Source organism: Triticum aestivum, chromosome 5D (genome assembly GCF_018294505.1).
Source record: "Triticum aestivum cultivar Chinese Spring chromosome 5D, IWGSC CS RefSeq v2.1, whole genome shotgun sequence".
In the NCBI taxonomy this organism is placed as follows: domain Eukaryota; kingdom Viridiplantae; phylum Streptophyta; class Magnoliopsida; order Poales; family Poaceae; genus Triticum; species Triticum aestivum.
Window position 1 is genome coordinate 357,655,765 of NC_057808.1, and position 20,393 is coordinate 357,676,157.

The window sequence follows — 20,393 nt, forward strand, 5'->3', positions numbered from 1 at the left end:
GCTACAAGCTTGGGGATGCTATGTTTGATGAAGATGATATTTTTAGTCCCCCAAGTTTTGATGAGAAAATTTATTATTATGATTGCATGCCTCCTATTTATGATGATTATATTGATGAAACTGGATTTGGAGAGGTCATGACTTTATTTAATGATGAATCCACTATTTTTGAGGAGGTTGCAATTGATTATGACAAGAAAGTTCCTATATATGATGATTATGGTGATGACATGTATGAAATATTGAATAATGATAACCATGAAACTTGTCATCATGATTTTAATTTTCAATCTCATGATAGTTATTTTGTTGAGTTTGCTCCCACCATTATTATTCATGAGAATAAATTTGCCTATGTGGAGAGTAACAAAACTTCTATGCTTATGCATCACGAAAAGAGTGCTTTATGCGTTAGTTATATTGTTGAATTCATTCGTTATGCTACTGAAAATTATTTTGAGAGAGGAACATATGCTTTTACATATCTCAATAATATCAAGTTTTCTCTCTATGTGTTGAAAGTTTTGAAGTTTTGCTTGTTTTACCTTCCTATGCTAGTTGATTCTTGTTCCCATAAATTGTTTTCTCAAAAAATCCCTATGCATAGGAAGTGGGTTAGACTTAAATGTGCTTGCCATGTGTTTCATGATGCTCGTGTTATGTTTCAATTCTTATCTTTTATTTGAGCATCATTTAAATCATCATGCCTAGCTTAAAAGGCATTAAAGAAAAGCGCTTGTTGGGAGACAACCCAACACTTTTACCTATTGTTCTTGTGTGTTACATGATTAGGATACTGTAGTAATCATGTTTTATAGCTTTTGTTCCAATAAAGTGCCAAGTAAATCCTTTAGGATCTTCTTGGGTGATAGTTGTTTGATCTTGCTGAAAAACAGTAACCTTTGCACTCACGATTTTTTTTTCATAAATCACAGAAACGTGATTTTGCTATGTTCGTTTTGCGGAATATTCATATACAAATTTCTCAGGTTGTCCTAATTTTTCAGAATTTTTGGAGTAGCAGAAGTATGGTTGGAGTACAAATCATTACAGACTGTTCTATTTTTGACAAATTCTGTTTTCAATGCATAGTTTGCTTGTTTTGTAGTTTCTATGGCTTATATTGCTCAATATAAATTGTGGAAATGATATACTACAGTAGGCATTGTGTGGAAACAATTATGAATCTTGTCTTTGACAGTACCAAAGTGAAATGGTTTGCTCTTTATCATACTAACCTATCTCACGAAGTTCCGTTAAGTTTTGTGTGATTGAAGTTTTCAAGTTTTGGGTGAGATGTCGATATGAGGAGAATAATATTCAAGGAATATCCAAGCAACTAAGCTTGGGGATGCCCCGGAAGGCATCCCCTCTTTTGTCTCCAACATTATCGGTAACCTCACTTGGAGCTACATTTTTATTTGTCACATGATATGTGTTTTGTTTGGAGCGTCATTTTCTTCTATTAGTATTTGCTTGTTATTTAGAATAATGTTTTTCATCTTTCTTTTCAATAAAAATGTCAAGGATAGCCTTTACCATGCTTATTTTGCAAGTCTACATGTTGCTGTTTCAAAATAGAAAGTTTATCGCTGTTGCAAAAATTCCCCAGAAAAGTCAGAATGTGATAAAAGGTTGATTTTTTTTTTGCAAAATAAGCTCTGATAAATTTTCGAATTTTTTGAGTTGAATAAGTATTGATACTCTTGCATTTACAGACTGTACTATTTTGGCAGATTGCTGTTATGTATGCATTGTTTGCATATGTTTGCTTGTTTAATGATTCTATTTGAGGATAGGAGTATTAAATAGCAAAGACATTTAGTATGCAATGTTGAATAATAATTTTAGTGATTTGCTACAGTAGAGAATGATAAGGTTTTTGCATTGGTTTATACTAACTTATCTCACGAGTTCTTGTTGAGTTTTGTGTGGATGAAGCTTTTGAGATTTAGGAAAATCATGATATGCGAGGAATTAAGGAGACACAAAAGCTTAAGCTTGGGGATGCCCAAGGCATCCCAAGTTAATATTCCAAGAAGTCTCAAGCATTTAAGCTTGGGGATGCCCCAGTAGGCATCCCACCTTTCTTCTTCAACAATTATCGGTTAGTATCGGTTGAGCCTAAGTTTTTGCTTCTTCACATGATGTGTGCTATTTTTAGAATGCCATTTTGTTTTGTAATTGCTTGCTGTTTTAATAAAATACTTAGATTTGAAAGTTTTTAAATAAAATAAAGTCGTCAAATAATTGCCAGGGAGGCTAAGTAAGCAGCATTCACATCCGGTCAACGAAGCTCTTTTCTATGTCATTTACTCTTGTGCTTCACTTATATCCTATGAGTAAATTGTTGAATAAATTGAATGTCATGAAGTTGAAATCATATCATGCCTAGTGGTAGCTTCACATTGGGTTTAGAAAGTGAAATATTTTGAGGCTTGACAATCACAATATTGGTCATACAAGCAATTCCCGAATAATTGGTATAAGGAAGAGAACTTTCACATCCAAATACACTATCTTGGAAATCTTTTGTGATTGTGAGCCCCCATCAAAATATTATATGCCAAAATTGTTGACGTTGGACAAGGAAGACAACGTAATGATTTATGTTTGTTCATATTCACATAGAAGTTATATTGTCATAGATCCTTCAACATGTGGTGCTTGTCCCCCATCTTTGCTAGCCAAAAATTCCGCACCAAGTAGAGATACTACTTGTGCATCCAAAAACCCCTAAACCCAAATCTTATTTTCAAGAGTCCACCATACCTACCTAAGGATTGAGCAAGATCCTTCAAGTAAGTTATCATCGGTTCATTAAGTCAATAAAAATTGCTTCTATAAGTGAGATCATTTAGTGTAAGAGAAAATTGAGCATTGTACGAACTTGGATGGCAAAGAATAAAAGCGACAGACTGCATAATAAAGGTTGCCATCTTAAGGGGCAATACAACGTGACATTCTTTTGCACTAAGGGATTGAGCATACAAACAAATAAGCACATGGCAACCTCTGCTTCCCTCTGCGAAGGGCCTATCTTTTACTTTTATGTATTTACTTTTATGCAAGAGTCAAAGTTTTTCTCTCTATTCCTTTTTTTCTCTTTTGTCAAGCATCATGTGGTGAGGAAAGATCTAGGCACATATGTCCATTTGAATATGGGTAGCATGAGTTATTATTGTTGACATCACCCTTGAGGTGAATACGTTGGGAGGCAAAACAATAAGCCCATATCTTTCTATGTGTCTGGTTTAAACGTTTTGCTCATGTGTATGCGCTGAGTGTTAGCAATTATAGAAGACTATATGATGGTTGAGTATGTGGAGCTCTTACTTAAACTCTGTTGAACAAGTTGAATTGCAATTGCTTGGTGACTAAGATCATAGGTTGTTGAGTTTCAAGAGAGTTCATTGATTGAACCTTAACATGTGAATTGGTTGCCACTATAACATGAGAAATTTTATGAGAAAGAATTGTTGTTATGATGCTAGGAAAAGTGATTGAAATTATCATTGGTCAAACTTGTGCACTTTGCTAGCATTCACACTTCATAAATTATTTCTTTTATCATTTACCTACTCGAGGACGAGTAGGAATTAAACTTGGGGATGCTGATACGTCTCCAACGTACCTATAATTTATGAAGTATTCATGCTGTTATATTATCATTCTTGGATGTTTTACAATCATTTTATAGCAACTTTATATCATTTTTTGGGACTAACCTATTGACCCAGTGCCTAGTGCCAGTTGCTCTTTTTTGCTTGTTTTTTACATCGCAGGAAATCAATATCAAACGGAGTTCAAACACCGCGAAACTTTTTGTGGATTTTTTATGGACCAAAAGACACCCAATGGACCAGAGCAGCACCTGGGGGTGTCTCGAGGGGGGCACAATGGACCAGGGCGCGCCTGGGCCCCCAGGCGCGCCGAGGTGGGTTGTGCCCACCTCGGTGGCCTCCCGCACCCCCTCTTTGCACTATAAATTCCCAAATATTCCGAAAACCTTTGGGGTTAACCTAGATCATAAGTTCCGCTACTGCAAGGCTCTGTAGCCACCGAAAACCAATCTAGACCCCGTTCTGGCACCCTGCCGGAGGGGGAATCATCTCCGGTGGCCATCTTCATCATCCCGGCGGCCACCACGATGAGGAGGGAGTAGTCCACCCTCGGGGCTGAGGGTTTGTACCAGTAGCTATGTGTTTAATCTCTCTCTCTCGTGTTCTTGAGATGTCATGATCTTGATGTATCGCAGGCTTTGTTAATATAGCCGGATCATATGGTGTTTTCCCCTCTCTATCTTGTTGTGATGAATTGAGTTTTCCCTTTGAGATTTCGTTGTTATCGGATTGAATAGTTATATGGATTTGAGAACACTTGATATATGTCTTGCAATTGAATACTCGTGGTGACAATGGGGTATCATATTGATTCACTTGATATATGTTTTGGCACTCAACTTGCGGATTCCCGAGGTGACATTGGGGTAATCTATGCATAGGGGTTGATGCGCGTTCTTGTCTTTGTTTCTCCGGTAGAAATCTTGGGGAACTCTTTGAAGTTCTTTGCGTTGGATTGAGTATTATGGATCTGAAATTATTTGGTGTTATTTTAGTACGAACTCTAGGATAGATCGAATGGAAAGAATAGCTTTGTATTATTTTAGTACGAACTCTTGAATAGATCGAACGGAAAGAATAGCTTTGAGGTGGTTTCGTACCATACAAACAATTTCGTCTTATGTTCTCCACTAGATAGGAACTTTGGATTGATTCTTCGTTGCACTTTGAGGGATGGTTATATGATCCAACTATGTTAGCATTGTTGAGAGATTGCACTAGCGAAAGTACGGACCCTAGGCCTTGTTTTCAAGCATTGCAATACCGTTTTTGTGCCCATTTACTATTTGCTACCTTGCTGTTTTTGTTTATTCAGATTATAAAAATATATTTCTACCATCAGTATTACACTTTTATCACCATCTCTTCGCCGAACTAGTGCACCTATACAATTTGCCATTGTATTGGGTGTGTTGGGGACACAAGAGATTTCTTGTATTTAGTTGCAGGGTCGTTTGAGAGAGACTATCTTCATCCTACGCCTCCCATGGATTGATAAACCTTTGGTCATCCACTTGAGGGAAAATTGCTACTGTCCTACAAAACTCTGCGCTTGGAGGCCCAACACGAGTCTACAAGAATAAAGTTTCGTAGTAGACATCAGTTATCGAACCAGTAGGAGAACCAAGCAACACAACGTAAACAGCCCCTGCACGCAAATAACAACACCTCGCAACCCAACGTGTAAAAGGGGCTGTCAATCCCTTTCGGGTAGCGGCGCCCCAAGATGGGCAAACGGACGTGAGGAAATTGTAGTAGATTGATAGATCAAACGCCAAACAAAATAAATAAGAATAAATTGCAGCAAGGTATTTTTGTATTTTTAGTTTAATAGATCTGAAAATAAATACAAAGGAAAAGTAGATCGCAAAGGCAAATATGTGAGAAAGAGACCAGGGGGCCGTAGGTTTCACTAGTGGCTTCTCTCGAGAAAAATAGCTAACGGTGTGTAAATGATACGTCTCCAACGTATCTATAATTTTTTATTGTTCCATGCTATTATATTATCTGTTTTGGATGCTTAATGGGCTTTATTATACACTTTTATATTATTTTTGGGACTAACCTACTAACCAAAGGCCTAGTGCAAATTGCTGATTTTTTGCCTATTTCAGTGTTTCGCAGAAAAGGAATATCAAACGGAATCCAAACGGAATGAAACCTTCGGGAGAGTTATTTTTTGGAACAAACGTGATCCAGGAGACTTGGAGTGGACGTCAAGGAAGCAACGAGGCGGCCACGAGGCAGGGAGGCACGCCCAGGGGGGTAAGCGCGCCCCCCACCCTCGTGGGCCCCTCGTGGCTCCACCGACCTACTTCTTTCGCATATATATACTCATATACCCCAAAAACATCCGAGAGCACCACGAAACCCTATTTCCACCGCCGCAACCTTCTGTACCTGTGAGATCCCATCTTGGGGCCTTTTCCGGCGCTCCGCCGGAGGGGGAATCGATCATGGAGGGCTTCTACATCAACACCATAGCCTCTCCGATGATGTGTGAGTAGTTTACCATAGACCTTCGGGTCCATATTTATTAGCTAGATGGATTCTTCTCTCTCTTTGGATCTCAATACAAAGTTCTCCTCGATTCTCTTGGAGATCTATTCGATGTAATTCTTTTTGCGGTGTGTTTGTCGAGATTTGATGAATTTTGGGTTTATGATCAAGATTATCTATGAACAATATTTGGTTCTTCTCTGAATTCTTATATGTATGTTTTGATATCTTTGCAAGTCTCTTCGAATTATCAGTTTGGTTTGGCCTACTAGATTGATCTTCCTTGCAATGGGAGAAGTGCTTAGCTTTGGGTTCAATCTTGCGGTGTCCTTTCCCAGTGACAACAGGGGCAGCAAGGCACGTATTTTATTGTTGCCATCGAGGATAAAAAGATGGGGTTTATATCATATTGCTTGAGTTTATCCCTCTACATCATGTCATCTTGCCTAATGCGTTACTCTATTCTTATGAACGTAATACTCTAGATGCATGCTGGATAGCGGTCGATGTGTGGAGTAATAGTAGTAGATGCAGAATCGTTTCGGTCTACTTGTCGCGGACGTGATGCCTATATACATGATCATGCCTAGATATTCTCATAACTATGCTCTTTTCTATCAATTGCTGGACAGTAATTTGTTCACCCACCGTAAATTATGCTATCTTGAGAGAAGCCACTAGTGAAACCTATGGCCCCTGGGTCTATTTTCCATCATATAAGTTTCCGATCTATTTTATTTTGCAATCTGTACTTTCCAATCTATATTATAAAAATACCAAAAATATTTATCTTTTATCTCTATCAGATCTCACTTTTGCAAGTGGCCGTGAAGGGATTGACAACCCCTTTATCGCGTTGGTTGCAAGGTTCTTATTTGTTTGTGTAGGTACGAGGCGACTTGCTTGTATCTTCCTACTGGATTGATACCTTGGTTCTCAAAAACTGAGGGAAATACTTACGCTACTTTGCTGCATCACCCTTTCCTCTTCAAGGGAAAACTAATGCATGCTCAAGAGGTAGCAGTAAACAAATTACTGTTGGGCGATTGATAGAACTTCAAATAATCATGACGATATCCAGGCAATGATCATTATATAGGCATCACGTCCAAGATTAGTAGACCGACTCTTGCCTGCATCTACTACTATTACTCCACACATTGACCGCTATCCCACATGCATCTAGTGTGTTAAGTTCATGGAAAAATGGAGTAATGCAATCAGAATGATGACATGATGTAGACAAGATCTATCTATGTAGAGATAGACCCCATCGTTTTATCCTTAGTAGCAACGATACATACGTGTGGGTTCCCCTTCTGTCACTGGGATCAAGCACCGTAAGATCGAACCCACTACAAAGCACCTCTTCCCATTGCAAGATAAATAGATCAAGTTGGCCAAACAAAACCCAAATATCGGAGAAGAAATACGAGGCTATAAGCAATCATGCATATAAGAGATCAAAGAAACTCAAATAACTTTCATGGATATAAAAAGATATAACTGATCATAAACTCAAAGTTCATCAGATCCAAACAAACACACTGCAAAAGAGTTTCATCATATGGATCTCCAAGAGACCATTGTATTGAGAATTCAGCGAGAGAGAGGAAGCCATCTAGCTACTAACTACGGACCCGAAGGTCTACAAAGAACTACTCACGCATCATCGGAGAGGCACCAATGGAGGTGGTGAACCCCATCCGAGATGGTGTCTAGATTGGATCTGGTGGTTCTGGACTCTGCGGCGGCTGGATCAATATTTCATTGACTCCCCTAGGGTTTTGGGAATCTTTGGGTATTTATAGAGCAAAGAGGCAGTCCGGGGGGCACCCGTGGTGGGCACAACCCACAGGGCGTGCCTGGGCCTCCTGGCGCGCCCTGGTGGGTTGTGCTCTCCTCGGAGCACCCCCAGGTGCAGCTAGGGCCCATTACGTGTCTTCTGGTCCAAAAAAATCTCCGTAAAGTTTCGTTGCATTTGAACTCTGTCTGATATTGATTTCCCGCGAAGTAAAAAACATGCAGAAAACAACAACTGGCACTTGGCACTTCGTCAATAGGTTAGTACCAAAAAATGATATAAAATGATTATAAAACATCCAAGATTGATAATATAACAACACGGAACAATCGAAAATTATAGATATGTTGGAGACGTATCAATAGACTCTACGTTCAAATACAATGGGTGCAAGACAGTTTTGCACATGCGAAATACTCGGGTTGAACTTGACGAGCCTGGCATGTACAGACATGGCCTTGGAACACTGGAGACCGAAAGGTCGAACGTGAATCATATAATAGATATGATCAACATAGAGATGTTCACCATTGATGACTACTCCATCTCACGTGATGATCGGACATGGTTTTTTTGATTTGGATCACGTATCATTTAGATGACTTGAGGGATGTCTATCTAAGTGGGAGTTCTTAAGTAATTTGATTAATTGAACTTAATTTATCATGAACTTAGTCCTGGTAGTATTGGCATATCTATGTTGTAGATCATTAGCTCACGATATACCTCCTATATATATATTATTTTTGATATGTTCCTAGAGAAAAGTTGAAATATGATAGTAGCAATGATGCGGACTGGGTCCGTGATCTGAGGATTATCCTCGTTGCTGCACAGAATAATTATGTCCTTTATGCACCGCTGGGTGACAAACCTGTTGCAGGAGCAGATACAGACGCTATGAACGTTTTACAAGCACAATATGATGACTACTTGATAGTTTAGTGCGCCATGCTTTACAGCTTATTGAAGGAAATATGCCCTGGAGGCAATAATAAAGTTGTTGTTTATATTTCCATATATCATGATAAATGTTTATTATTCATGCTAGAATTGTATTAACCAGAAACTTAGTACATGTGTGGATACATAGACAAACAGAGTGTCACTAGTATGCCTCTACTTGACTAGCTCGTTGAATCAAAGATGGTTAAGTTTCCTAGCCATAGACATGAGTTGTCATTTGATTAACGGGATCACATCATTAGAGAATGATGTGATTGACTTGACCCATTCCGCTAGCTTAGCACTTGATCGTTTAGTATGTTGCTATTGCTTTCTTCATGACTTATACATGTTCCTATGACTATGAGATGATGCAACTCCTAAATACCGAAGGAACACCTTGTGTGCTATCAAACGTCACAACGTAACTAGGTGATTATAAAGATGCTCCACAGGTGTCTCCGATGGTGTTTGTTGAGTTGGCATAGATCGAGATTAGGATTTGTCACTCCATGTATCGGAGAGGTATCTCTGGGCCCTCTCGGTAATGCACATCACTATAAGCCTTGCAAGCATTGTGACTAATGAGTTAGTTGCGGGACGATGCATTACGGAACGAGTAAAGAGACTTGCTGGTAACGAGATTGAACTAGGTATTGAGATACCGACGATCGAATCTCGGGCAAGTAACATACCGATGACAAAGGGAACAACGTATGTTGTTATGAGGTTTGACCGATAAAAATCTTCGTAGAATATGTAGGAACCAATATGAGCATCCAGGTTCCACTATTGGTTATTGACCGGAGATGAGTCTCGGTCATGTCTACATAGTTCTCGAACCCGTAGGGTCCGCACGCTTAACGTTCTGTGACGATTTGTATTATGAGTTATGTGATTTGATGACCAAAGTTTGTTCGCAGTCCCGGATGAGATCGGGGACATGACGAGGAGTCTCAAAATGTTCGAGACTTAAAGATCAATATATTGGAAGGCTATATTCGGACATCGGAAAGGTTCTGAGTGGTTCGGGTATTTATCGGAGTACCGGAGAGTTACGGGAATTCACCGGGGAGTAAATGGGCCTTATTGGGCTTTAGGGGAGAGAGAGGGGGGGCTGCCTAGGGCAGGCCGCGCGCCCCCAAGGCCTAGTCCGAATTAGACTAGGGGAGGGGCGGCGCCCCTCCTTCCTTCTCTTCTCTCTTCCCCTTCCTTATCTCCTACTCCTACTACTTGGAAGGGGGGGAATCCTACTCCCGGTGGGAGTAGAACTCCCCAGGACGTGCCATAGTAGAGGGCCGGCCCGCCCCCTCCTCCACTCCTTTATATACGGGGGAGGGGGCACCCCATGTACACACAAATTGATCAGTTGATCTTTTAGCCGTGAGCGGTGCCCCCTCCACCATAATCCACCTCGGTCATATCGTAGCGGTGCTTAGGTGAAGCCCTGCGTCGGTAGCATCATCATCACCGTCATCACGCCGTCGTGCTGACGGAACTCTCCCTCGAAGCTCTGCTGGATCGTGAGTTCGTGGGACGTCACCGAGATGAACGTGTGCTGAACTCGGAGGTGCCGTGTGTTCGGTACTTGGATCGGTCGGATCGTGAAGACGTACGACTACATCAACCGCGTTTTCATAAAGCTTCCGCTTACGGTCTACGAGGGTACGTAGACAACACTCTTCCCCTTGTTGCTATGCATCACCATGATCTTGCGTGTGCGTAGGATTTTTTTTAAATTACTACGTTCCCCAACAGTGGCATCCGAGCCAGGTTTATGCGTAGATGTTATATGCACGAGTAGAACACAAGTGAGTTGTGGGCGATACAAGTCATACTGCTTACCAGCATGTCATACTTTGATTCGGCAGTATTGTTGGATGAAGCGGCCAGGACCGACATTACGCGTACGCTTACGCGAGACTGGTTCTACCGACGTGCTTCGCAGACAGGTGGCTGGCGGGTGTCAGTTTCTCCAACTTTAGTTGAATCGAGTGTGGCTACGCCCGATCCTTGTGAAGGTTAAAACAACACATACTTGACGAAATATCGTTGTGGTTTTGATGCGTAGGTAAGATCGATTGTTGCTCAGCCCGTAGCAGCCACGTAAAACATGCAACAACAAAGTAGAGGACGTCTAACTTGTTTTTGCGGGGCATGTTGTGATGTGATATGGTCAAGACATGATGCTAAATTTTATTGTATGAGATGATCATGTTTTGTAGCAGAGTTATCGGCAACTGGCAGGAGCCATATGGTTGTCGCTTTATTGTATGAAATGCAATCGCCATGTAATTGCTTTACTTTATCACTAAGCGGTAGCGATAGTCGTAGAAGCAATAGTTGGCGAGACGACAACGATGCTACGATGGAGATCAAGGTGTCGCACCGGTGACGATGGTGATCATGATGGTGCTTTGGAGATGGAGATCAAAGGCACAAGATGATGATGGCCATATCATATCACTTATATTGATTGCATGTGATGTTTATCTTTTATGCATCTTATTTTGCTTAGATCGACGGTAGCATTATAAGATGATCTCTCACTAAATTTCAAGGTATAAGTGTTCTCCCTGAGTATGCACCGTTGCAAAAGTTCGTCCTGCCGAGACACCACGTGATGATCGGGTGTGATAAGCTCTACGTTCACATACAACGGGTGCAAGCCAGTTTTGCACACGCAGAATACTCGGGTTAAACTTGACGAGCCTAGCATATGCATATATGGCCTCGGAACACTGAGACCGAAAGGTCGAGCGTGAATCATATAGTAGATATGATCAACATAGTGATGTTCACCATTGAAAACTACTCCATCTCACGTGATGATCGGACATGGTTTAGTTGATCTGGATCACGTGATCACTTAGATGATTAGAGAGATTTCTATCTAAGTGGGAGTTCTTAAGTAATTTGATTAATTGAACTTTAATTTATCATGAACTTAGTCCTGGTAGTATTAGCATATCTATGTTGTAGATCAATAGCTCGCGTTTAGCTCCCCTGTTTTATTTTTGATATGTACCTAGAGAAAACTAAGTTGAAAGATGTTAGTAGCAATGATGCAGATTGGATCCGTGATATGAGGATTATCCTCATTGCTGCACAGAAGAATTATGTCCTTGATGCACCGCTAGGTGACAGACCGATTGCAGGAGCAAATGCAGACGTTATGAACGTTTGGCAAGCTCGATATGATGACTACTTGCTAGTTTAGTGCACCATGCTTTATGGCTTAGAATCGGGGCTTCAAAGACGTTTTTGAAACGCCACAGAGCATATGAGATGTTCCAAGAGTTGAAATTAGTATTTCAGTCTCATGCCCATGTCGAAAGGTATGAGACCTTTGACAAGTACTTTGCCTACAAGATGGAGGAGAATAGCTCAGCTAGTGAGCATGTGCTCAGAATGTCTGAGTACTACAATCACTTGAATCAAGTGGGATTTAATCTTCCAGATAAGATAGTGATTGACAGAGTTCTCTAGTCACTATCACCAAGTTACTAGAACTTCGTGATGAACTATAATATGCAAGGGATAACGAAAACGATTCTCAAGCTCTTCGTGATGCTAAAATCGACAAAGCTAGAAATCAAGAAAAGCATCAAGTGTTGATGGATGACAAGACCACCAGTTTCAAGAAAAGGGCAAATGGAAGAAGGGAACTTCAAAAGAACGGCAAGCAAGTTGCTGCTCCCGTGAAGAAGCCCAAAGCTAGACCCAAGCCTGAAACTGAGTGCTTCTACTGCAAAGGAAATGGTCACTGGAAGTGGAACTGCCTTAGATACTTGGCGGATAAGAAGGATGGCAAAGTGAACAAAGCTATATTGGATATACATGTTATTGATGTGTACTTTACTAGTGTTTATAGCAACCCCTCGGCATTTGATACTGGTTCAGTTGCTAAGAGTAGTAACTCGAAACGGGAGTTGCAGAATGAACAGAAACTAGTTAAGGGCGAGGTGACGATGTGTGCTGGAAGTAGTTCCAAGATTGATATGATCATCATCGCACACTCCCTATACTTTCGGGATTAGTGTTGAACCTAAATAAGTGCTATTTGGTGTTTGCGTTGAGCATGAATATGATTTGATCATGTTTATTGCAATACGGTTATTCATTTAAGTTAGAGAATAATTGTTGTTCTGTTTACATGAATAAAACCTTCTATGGTCATACACAAAATGAAAATGGTTTGTTGGATCTCGATCGTAGTGATACACATATTCATAATATTGAAGCCAAAAAATGCAAAGTTAATAATGATAGTGCAACTTATTTGTGGCACTGCCATTTAGGTCATATTGGTGTAAAGCGCATGAAGAAACTCCATGCTGTTGGGATTTTGAAATCACTTGATGCTTGCGAACCATGCCTTATGGGCAAGATGACTAAGACTCTGTTCTCCGGAACAATGGAGCGAGCAACTGACTTATTGGAAATAATACATACTGATGTATGCGATCTGATGAGTGTTGAGGCTCGTGGCGGGTATCATTATTTTCTGACCTTCACAGATGATTTGAGCAGATATGGGTATATCTACTTGATGAAACATAAGTCTGAAACATTTGAAAAGTTCATATAATTTCAGAGTGAAGTGGAAAATCATCGTAACAAGAAAAAAAGTTTCTACGATCTGATCGTGGAGGAGAATATTTGAGTTACGAATTTGGTCTTCATTTGAAACAATGCAGAATAGTTTCGCAACTCACGCCACCTGGAACACCACAGCGTAATGGTGTGTCCGAACATCGTAACCGTACTTTATTAGATATGGTGCAATCTATGATGTCTTACCGATTTATCACTATCGTTTTGGGGTTATGCATTAGAGACAGCTGCATTCACGTTAAATAGGGCACCATCTAAATCCGTTGAGACGACACCATATGAACTATAGTTTAGAAGAAACCAAAGTTGTCGTTACTTAAAGTTTGGGGTTGCGATGCTTATGTGAAAAAGTTTCATCCTGATAAGCTCGAACCCAAATCGGAGAAATGTGTCTTCATAGGATACCCAAAGGAGACAGTTGGGTACACCTTCTATCACAGATCTGAAGGCAAGACATTCGTTGCTAAGAATGGATCCTTTCTAGAGAAGGAGTTTCTCTCGAAAGAAGTGAGTGGGAGGAAAGTATAACTTGATGAGGTAATTGTACCTTCTCCCGGATTGGAAAGTAGTTCATCACAGAAATCAGTTCCAGTGATTCCTACACCAATTAGTGAGGAAGTTAATGATGATGATCATGAAACTTCAGATCAAGTTACTACCGAACCTCCTAGGTCAACCAGAGTACGATCCGCACAAGAGTGGTACGGTAATCCTGTTCTGGAAGTCATGTTAATAGACCATGATGAACCTACGAACTATGAGGAAGCGATGATGAGCTCGGATTCCGCAAAATGGCTTGAGGCCATGAAATCTGAGATGGGATCCATGTATGAGGACAAAGTATGGACTTTGGTTGACTTGCTCGATGATCAGCAAGCCATTAAGAATAAATGGATCTTCAAGAGGAAGACGGACGCTGATAGTAGTGTTACTATCTACAAAGCTCGAATTGTCGCAAAAGGTTTTCGACAAGTTCAAGGTGTTGACTATGATGAGATTTTCTCACTCATAGCGATGCTTAAGACTGTCCGAATCATGTTAGCAATTGCCACATTTGATGAAATCTGGCAAATGGATGTCAAAACAGCATTCCTTAATGGATTTCTTAAAAAGAAGAGTTGTATATGATACAACAAGAAGGTTTTGTCAATCCTAAAGGTGCTAACAAAGTGTGCAAGCTCCAGTGATCCATCTATGGACTAGTGCAAGCATCTCGAAGTTGGAATATACGCTTTGATGAGTTGATCAAAGCATATAGATTTATACAGACTTGCGGTGAAGCCTGTATTTACAAAAAGTGAGTGGGAGCACTACAGCCTTTCTGATAAGTATATGTGAATGACATATTGTTGATCGGAAATAATGTAGAATTTTCTGGAAAGCATAAAGGAGTATTTGAAAAGAGTTTTTTCAAAAAGAAAGACCTCGGTGAAGCTGCTTACATATTGAGCATCAAGATCTATAGAGATAGATCAAGATGCTTGATAAGTTTTTTCAATGAGTACATACCTTGACAAGATTTTGAAATAGTTCAAAATGGAACGGTCAAAGAAAGAGTTCTTGCCTGTATTACAAGGTGTGAAATTGACTAAGACTCAAAGCCCGACCACGGCAGAAGATAGAAAGAGAATGAAAGTCATTCCCTATGCCTCAGCCATAGGTTCTATAAAGTATGCCATGCTGTGTACCAGATCTATTGTATACCCTACACTGAGTTTGGCAAGGGAGTACAATAGTGATCTTGGAGTAGATCACTAAAAGCAGTCAAAATTATCCTTAGTGGAATAAGGATATGTTTCTCGATTATGGAGGTGACAAAAGGTTCGTCGTAAAGGGTTACGTCGATGCAAGTTTTGACACTGATCCAGATGACTCTAAGTCTCAATCTGGATACATATTGAAAGTGGGAGCAATTAGCTAAAGTAGCTCCGTGCAGAGCATTGTAGACATAGAAATTTGCAAAATATATATGGATATGAATTTGGCAGACCCGTTGACTAAACTTCTCTCACAAGCAAAACATGATCACATCTTAGTACTCTTTCGATATTAATCACATGGTGATGTGAACTATTGGTGTTAAATCACATGGCGATGTGAACTAGATTATTGACTCTAGTGCAAGTGGGAGACTGAAGGAAATATGCCCTAGAGGCAATAATAAAGTTGTTATTTATATTTCCTTATATCATGATAAATGTTTATTATTCATGCTAGAATTGTATTAACCGGAAACTTAGTACATGTGTGGATACATAGACAAACAGAGTGTCACTAGTATGCCTCTACTTGACTAGCTCGTTGAATCAAAGATGGTCAAGTTTCCTAGCCATAGACATGAGTTGTCATTTTATTAATAGGATCACATCATTAGAGAATGATGTGATTGACTTGACCCATTCCGTTAGCTTAGCACTTGATCGTTTAGTATGTTGCTCTTGCTTTCTTCATGACTTATACATGTTCCTATGACTATGAGATTATGCAACTCCCAAATACCGAAGGAACACCTTGTGTGCTATCAAACGTCACAATGTAACTGGGTGATTATAAAGATGCTCTACAGGTGTCTCTGATGGTGTTTGCTGAGTTGGCATAGATCGAGATTAGGATTTGTCACTCCATGTATCGGAGAGGTATCTCTGGGCCCTCTCGGTAATGCACATCACTATAAGCCTTGCAAGCATTGTGACTAATAAGTTAGTTGCGGGATGATGCATTACGGAACGAGTAAAGAGACTTGCTGGTAACGAGATTGAACTAGGTATTGAGATACCGACGATCGAATCTCGGGCAAGTAACATACCGATGACAAAGGGAACAACGTATGTTGTTATGCGGTTTGACCGATAAAGATCTTCGTAGAATATGTAGGAACCAATATGAGCATCCAGGTTCCGCTATTGGTTATTGACCGGAGATGAGTCTCGGTCATGTCTACGTAGTTCTCGAACCCGTAGGGTCCGCACGCTTAACGTTCTATGACGATTTGTATTATGAGTTATGTGGTTTGATGACCGAAGTTTGTTCGGAGTCCCGGATGAGATCGGGGACATGACGAGGAGTATCGAAATGTTCGAGACGTAAAGATCGATATATCGGAAGGCTACATTCGGACATCGCAAAGGTTCTGAGTGGTTCGGGTATTTGTTGGAGTACCGGAGAGTTACGGGAATTCGCCGGGGAGTAAATGGGCTTTACTGGGCTTTAGGGCAGAGAGAGAGGGGCTGCCTAGGGCAGGCCGCGCGCCCCCCAAGGCCTAGTCCGAATTGGACTAGGGGGAGGGGCGGCGCCCCCTCCTTCCTTCTCTTCTCTCTTCCCCTTCCTTCTCTCCTAGTCCTACTACTTGGAAGGGGGAATCCTACTCCCGGTGGGAGTAGGACTCCCCAGGGCGCACCATAGTAGAGGGCCGGCTCTCCCCCTCCTCCACTCCTTTATATACGGGGGAGGGGGGCACCCCATGTACACACAAGTTGATCAGTTGATCTTTTAGCCATGTGCGGTGCCCCCCTCCACCATAATCCACCTCTGTCATATCATAGCGGTGCTTAGGCGAAGCCCTGCGTCGGTAGCATCATCATCACCATCATCATGCCGTCGTGCTGACGGAACTCTCCCTCGAAGCTCTGCTGGATCGTGAGTTCATGGGACGTCACCGAGCTGAACGTGTGCTGAACTCGGAGGTGCCGTGTGTTCGGTATTTGGATCGGTCGGATCGTGAAGACGTACGACTACATCAACCGCGTTGTCATAACGCTTCTGCTTACGGTCTACGAGGGTACGTAGACAACACTCTTCCCCTCGTTGCTATGCATCACCATGATCTTGCGTGTGCGTAGGAATTTTTTTGAAATTACTACGTTCCCCAACACTTATAACCGGGACTTAAAAAACGTTTTGAACGCCACGGAGCATATGAGATGTTCCAAGAGCTGAAATTGGCATTTCAGACTCATGTCCGTGTCGAGAGGTATGAGACCTCTGACAAGTACTTTTCCTACAAGATGGAGGAGAATAGCTCAAACAGTGAGCATGTGCTCAGAATGTCTAGGTACTACAATCAAGTGGGAGTTAATCTTCCAGATAAGATAGTGATTAACGGAGTTCTCTAGTCACTATCACCAAGCTACTAGAACTTCGTGATGAACTATAATGTGAAAGGGATAACAAAAAAGATTCCCGAGCTCTTCGCTATGCTGAAATCGGCGAAGGTAGAAATCAAGAAAGAGCATCAAGTGTTGATGGTTAATAAGACCACTAGTTTCAAGAAAAAAGGCAAAGGAAAAGAAAGGGAACTTCAAGAAGAATGACAAGCAAGTTGAAACTCCCGTGAAGAAGCCCAAAGCTAGACCTAAGCCTGAAACTGAGTGCTTCTACTGCAAAGGGAATGGTCATTGGGAGCGGAACTACCCCAAATACTTGGCGGATAAGAAGGATGGCAAAATGAACAAATGTATATTTGATATACATGTTATTAATGTGTACTTTACTAGTGTTCATAGTGACCCTAGGGCATTTGATACCGGTTCAGTTGCTAAGATTAGTAATTCAAAACAGGAGTTGCAAAATGAACAGAGACTAGTTAAAGGCGAGGTGACGATGTGTGTTGGAAGTTATTCCAAGGTTGATAAGATCACCATCACACACTCCCTCTACTTTCGGGATTAGTGTTGGACCTAAATAAATGTTATTTGGTGTTTGCGTTGAGCATGAATATGATTGGATCATGTTCATTGTGATATGGTTATTCATTTAAGTCAGAGAATAATTGTTGTTCTGTTTACATGAATAAAACCTTCTATGGTCATACACCCAATGTAAATGGTATATTGAATCTCGATCGTAGTGATACACATATTCATAATATTGATGCCAAAAGATGCAAAGTTGATAATGATAGTGCAACATATTTGTGGCACTGCCGTTTAGGTCATATTGGTGTAAAGCGCATGAAGAAACTGCATACAGATGGATTTTTGGAATCACTTGATTATGAATCATTTGATACTTGTGAACCATGTCTCATGGGCAAGATGACTAAAACTCCGTTCTCCGGAACAATGGAGCGAGCCAATGACTTATTGGAAACAATACATACCGATGTATGCGGTCCGAAGAGTGTAGAGGCACGCGGCGGGTATCATTATTTTCTGACCTTCATAGATGATTTGAGCAGATATGGGTATATCTACTTAATGAAACACAAGTCTGAAACATTTGAAAAGTTCAAGGAATTCAGAGTGAAGTGGAGAATCATCGTAACAAGAAAAAAAGTTTCTACGTCTGATCGCGGAGGTGAATATTTGAGTTACGAGTTTGGCCTTCATTTAAAACAATGTGGAATAGTTTCACAACTCCCGCCACCTAGAACACCACAACGTAATGGTGTGTCCGAACGTCGTATCCGTACTTTATTAGATATGGTGCGATCTATGATGTCTCTTAATGATTTACCACTATCATTTTGGGGTTATGCATTAGAGATAGCTGCATTCACGTTAAATAGGGCACCGTCTAAATTCGTTGAGACGACACCGTATGAACTGTGGTTTGACAAGAAACCTAAGCTGTCGTTTCTTAAAGTTTGGGGTTGCGACACTTATGTCAAAAGGCTTCAGCCTGATAAGCTCGAAACCAAATTGGAGAAGTGCATCTTCATAGGATACCCTAAGGAAACAATTGGGTACACCTTCTACCACAGATCCGAAGGCAAGATCTTTGTTGCCGAGAATGGAACCTTTCTAGAGAAGGAGTTTCTCTCGAAAGAAGTGAGTGGGAGGAAAGTAGAACTTGATGAGGTAATTGTACCTTCTCTCGAATTGGAAAGTAGCACACCAGTGAAATCCGTTCCCGTGATGCCTACACCAACTAGAGAGGAAGATAATGATCATGATCATGAAACTCCAGATCAAGTTACTACTGAACCTCGTAGGTCGAACAGAGCACGTTCCGCACCAGAGTGGTACGGTAATCCTGTCCTGGAAGTCATGTTATTAGACCTGGCGAACCTACGAACTATGAGGAAGCTATGATGAGCCCAGATTCCGACAAATGGCTTGAGGCCATGAAATCTGAGATAGGATCCATGTATGAGAACGAAGTGTGGACTTGCCCAATGATCGACAAGCCATTGAGAATAAATGGATCTTCAAGAGGAAGACAGACACTGATGGTAGTGCTACTATCTATAAAGCTCGACTTGTCGCAAAAGGTTTTCGACAAGTTCAAGGTGTTGACTACGATGAGATTTTCTCACTCGTAGCGATGGTTAAGTCTGTCCGAATCATGTTAGCAATTGCTGCATTTTATGAAATCTGGCAAATGGATGTCAAAACTGCATTCCTTAATGGATTTCTTAAAGAAGAGTTGTATATGATGCAACCAAAAGGTTTTGCCGATCCTAAAGGCGCTAACAAAGTGTGCAAACTCCAGCGATCCATCTATGGACTGGTGCAAGCATCTCGGAGTTTGAATATACGCTTTGATAAGGTGATCAAAGCATATGGTTTTATACAGACTTATGGTGAAGCCTATTTACAAGAAAGTGAGTGGGAGCTCTGTAGCATTTCTGATATTATATGTGGATGACATATTGTTGATTGGAAATGATGTAGAATTTCTGGATAGCATAAAAGGATACTTGAATAAAAAAATTCAATGAAAGACCTCGGTGAAGCTGCTTATATATTAGGCATCAATATCTATAGAGATAGATCAAAACGCTTGATAAGACTTTCGATGAGTACATACCTTGATAAGATTTTGAAGGAGTTCAAAATGGATCAGTAAAAGAAGGAGTTCTTGCTTGAGTTGTAAGGTATGAAGTTGAGTAAGACTCAATACCCGACCACGGCAGAACATAGAGAGAGAGAATGAAAGTCATTCCCTATGCCTCAGCCATAGGT